The sequence below is a fragment of the Mastomys coucha genome, unplaced genomic scaffold (genome assembly GCF_008632895.1).
Source record: "Mastomys coucha isolate ucsf_1 unplaced genomic scaffold, UCSF_Mcou_1 pScaffold23, whole genome shotgun sequence".
Lineage (NCBI taxonomy): Eukaryota > Metazoa > Chordata > Mammalia > Rodentia > Muridae > Mastomys > Mastomys coucha.
Genome location: NW_022196906.1, coordinates 18669603 through 18674180, shown reverse-complemented (window position 1 = coordinate 18674180; position 4578 = coordinate 18669603). Strand labels below are relative to the sequence as shown.

The window sequence follows — 4578 nt, the reverse complement described above, 5'->3', positions numbered from 1 at the left end:
TCCAGTGAGCCTAAGTTTCTCCTGGGTTAAAGATGACTGAGAACTTGTGATGGAGTTCTGTGGAGCATGGGGGGATAGCAGGACTGATGAGGCAGATGGATTCACCTGGTGCTGCACATTGGTGTGCTGCACAAACAGAAGATGGAGGAAGACTAACTGGCATTATGCTTTACTGCTTTGAGCCCCAAAGTCACAACTTCTCATTCACAGTACACTCGTGAGCAGATAACCACCCAAACAGTAAAAAGAGTATTTCCTCCTTCACAGTAACAATAAAGTCATTTTGAATGGGACAGAAATATTGCCAGTCAGTAGTTTTGCTTTTGCCTGACTTTGGCCCTTGATCCAAATCAAGTGCTTAGACCTGTCACCCAATGTCAGTTCGGCAGGCTCAGTCAAGCATGGATGTGAATACTTACCTGTCAGGGGAGATACCATGACCACGAAGGTGGTTTTCCCAGGGCGAGGCTTATCCATTGCACTCCGGATGTGCTGACCCCTGTGATTTCCCCAAATGCGGGAAACTCGACTGCATAATTTGTGGTAGTGGGGGACTGTGTTTGCGCTCTCCCCTGGGAAAAAGAAAAAAAAAAAAAAAGAGTGGATGTGAGTTAGTTACCACTTGCATAGTGACCAGAAACCATTCCATTTGTATAAGATGGGTAAACATCTTGTTCTATACTCTTTTCAGTTGTCATGTAGTTAATTTCATCAACTTTTGGTTTAGAAACATTAAAAAAACAACTGTATGAGCCCACCTACTCAGGAAAATGTAGAGTGCTCAAGTATAGGAGGGTTTAGGGTGGGACTGGACTTTGGAAAGGGCCTGGAACCTAAGTCTAGTGGCACGTAGCATTTTCTGACTGGGACATTCTACCCACCTCCTTCCCTCCTTTCCCTCTCTATTCTCACAGTGTGCTGCATCCCTCCTCTGCTGTCATGCTTGCCCCACAACATTCCTTTTCTGCGTTGGAGCGCCACACTTGCCCAAACTCAATGTTCCCCCAGTAAAACAGTGCTGTCTGTCTATCACAGACTTAGGATTCGTGGTAGAGGCTACCTACAACAATTCACTGCCGAGCTAAACTTTAAGGCAGGACAAGGCTTCCTTTATGTTTACCCTCAAAAGCAAGTTTGCTGCCCAATCCCTAGTAGGCCCTGAAGTTACAGATCAATGGTTTAGTTGTTGTTGTTATTGTTATTTTTAATCATCATATTTCCCAACCAGCAAGGCCTTGAAAATGTTGAGATAATTAATTAATATGCTAGTTGAGTTTGTATCTCTTCTGCTCATTGTCATCATTTGGAATGTAACCAAAGGAGACATACTGATGTTTGAAAACTAACTTCCCAGAGGCAGGCAGATTTCTGAGTTCGAGGCCAGCCTGGTCTACAGAGTGAGTTCCAGGACAGCCAGGGCTACACAGAGAAACCCTGTCTCGAAAAACCAAAAAAAAAAAAGAAAAAAGAAAAAAGAAAACTAACTTCCCCCATATAATTTCTTCTTTTTAATGAAATACCCTCAAATGCATTCTATATAAGAAAGGACCGGGGAAAGAGGATAGATAAGAATATTGACTTGAATGCTGAAGCCCTAGCAGTTCCACACAGACACTATGCAGACCCATTGGTTTTTATCTAAATAATGCTGGTGTGGGTTGAATACAGCAGTGGATAGCTTAGTATCTGCAGCCCAGAGACATGCACAGGCTCCATGAAGCTATTCATTTGAAATGAAAAAGAACATAATTTAGGGATGGATTTCTGGAAGAAATGTGAAGGCAAGAGGAAATAAACATCGAGAGCAGAACAGTCAGAGTTCACCCTCTTCAGGGCGACTGACATCCATCTCGGTTTCGCTTTATCAAAGCTTTGCAGACTCTCCTAGCTGGATAGGAATGCAAGATTTGTGCACTTCCTCCCTTCAGGGTACCACTGAGTGACTCCATTAAAGTCAGGACAGCTGTGAAACATCTGAGGACCAAACGCCCCTAGGAAGCACTCACATATGTCCCTGGAGTAGCCCTGGTCTCTTCCCTCGTGAAGAGTCATGTGACCTTTTAGAGAACATTCCCAGTCAAGGAGAATTGACTTCTTCAGCAACAATAAATCTAGGCCTTCTCCTGAAGCCTGGGGTCCTCCCCCCAGATGCCCCAAGCTTATCTCGGCAGGCATCCCAGCCTCCACTTCAGCACCACAGGCCTTGGCTTTACCACCAAGTACTTTTTAAAAAAATCTGTTTCTAGGAAGGCTGGAAGGCTGACACGCACTGCTGGTGTCTTGTTCTCTGTGTCTTCCAACTACTTTTCCAACTTGGTTATATAAATATCTCCCCATTCACATTTATTTTCCGAGCCAGTGGCTTCCTAGCCATGATGGTGTCACAACACACTGGCGTGCTGCCATGGGCTGTGAGCAATGGAAAAGTCATTTGTTACTAACAATAGAATGTCAGTCTGCCAGGGGCTTAGTTATAAATATATAAATTAAAGGGGAGTCAAGTTAATCCCCATAAAATGCCACACTCTGTTGCTCTGTATGTACTTCTGAAAGCCTATGATTGGAACGACGGCCACATTTCCAAAGAAGCAATGTGGAGTTTTTAAGAGAAATCACAAAACACAGTGCCTTCTTTTTATGTACCCTTTAACAGCAAATGTAGTGGTACAAGGGCAGAGTAGGAGAGACCTGTTTGAGTCTATTCTTGACCTGCTGTGTAACCTTGAATGAGTTACTCAGTGTCTCTGTGTCCTTCTGCTACAATACTGGGAATGAGAGCGCGTGCCTTGCAGAATGCCGTGAGAATTACACATGCTCATGTTTGGCAAGGACTAGACCAGTGTCTGCACCTGGGAATGGCTAGCCTTTGAGTGTCACCATTTGGAACAGTGAGGTTTCCCCCTTACCTTTTCCCTGCTGTCTGACTAGTCTGTTTTTGGGTGGGAAGAGCAAACACGCCTTTACTGTGATGAGTCACACTGTACTGTAGTTGGAACAAACAGGTGAGGAGGTAGCCTGATTTCAGCAGGTGACTTGTCATGGGGCTGCAGGGTGGTTTCTTTGAGGCACTGCACTAGATGTGGGAGAGACTCCAAACTGCGATGTTACCTCTACTCCAGTTTCCAGTGAACTACTCCTCAGCTAATTGGCTCCCTTCCTCCTCTCTATATGCCTGTGTTCTCTGTCTTTGCTGTCCTTGTCAGGGTCCTTTGTCTTCCTTATCTCTCACTGGAATCTTTCTCCCAACTATCTTATAGAATCAGGGGCTTTGAGAACACACACAGCCGACAAACAGGGCCAGCAAAAGCAATACAGTCAAATCTCTACAGTGGTCAATGAGGCAAGCAGACATGCACACTGGGCCCCTTGCTCTTAGAATAGTTTCATCATCTTACTGCGTAGCCTTTGCAGCTTGACTGGGCTTCACAGAAGTGGGTGGGTGTGCACTGACTGTCTGGTGTGCTCCCCAGGGGCTGGTTACTTCAGTCTCTCCATGCACACTGAAGGTTCAACTTTGAAGTTACCTCTAGGTAACTTCTTAGAGGCCAGTTGTGTTTATTTCATCATGGGAGAGAGGAAAGGAGAGCAAACTTAGGTCTGTGTGCATTTCAGGCCTACAACAAGATGCCAAGGGAACCATAGATCAGCCTGTGTGACAGTTTGCCAATAATACTGTCTTACATACAGCTGTGAGTAAACTCTGTATCACTAAGCAAGACACGACACTGGACCATCACCAGGGAAGACCACTGTTCCATCTGATCAGGGGAATCCAGAGGCTCAACTTGATTTTCTCTGATTTTCAAACTTGAAGCAATTGAGAACGTTCAGAGTCCAGAAGGACCCTGAGCTGTAAGTGCCATTAAGTTACTGTGTTCATCTCCAGACATCGCACCAACACCACCATATAACTCTCAAGCATGGGTGGAAGCTTGCAGCACATGCAGTTACAGGACCAAGGATAGAATCTAGGCCCATATGCTTTGCGGAAACTGCTTCTTTTGTTGACTGTACTGTGAGAACAAACTGCTGTCCCATGTCTGAATGTTCATTTTGACTCACAGCAGTAGCAATGGCGGTTTCTGTTCCTCTCAAGACTGCTCAGAGGTCACACAAAGTATACCTTTCAAGGCTGCTGGGAACCTCCTATGGTTTTTTACTGCTCCACAAGCAAGGCCAAAGCCGGTAGCACATGATTCCACCATGCTTTGCACTTTGGCTCTTCTGAAGTAGTATTGATTCTTCAGTGCACAACGGCCACAGGTCAGGGACAGAAGTCAGCAGTAGAACCAATGCAGTGAGTTCTCTTCTGAAAAGATCAGTTCTCTTCCCCACTACTCTCCCCTTACCTGTTTTTGCTACAAAACCTAGCCAGAGCTTCTTGGCAGGCAAAGCAAAGTGTTCCCTCAATGAGCAGTGTGTATGTTGATAGGGTCATCTGGAGGTAGACATGAACCACCTGAAGCTGCCCCTTCATATTTAGTTAACTGACAGAAAAACAATATCCCTCACACGAGCTTGAACTGGACACTTGTTTAGTAAGCAAAATTACTAAACCTCTAAACATCTTAACTTTAA

At 45.0% G+C, this 4578-nt stretch overlaps 1 non-coding gene across 1 annotated transcript; it reads left to right on the top strand.

Moving 5' to 3' along the window:
• Window positions 1-411: 411 nt before the first annotated feature.
• LOC116074160 lies at window positions 412-575 on the top strand. The gene has a single exon (XR_004112114.1). It is a non-coding gene; the product is annotated as a U1 spliceosomal RNA (small nuclear RNA).
• The last annotated feature ends 4003 nt before the right edge of the window (window positions 576-4578 follow it).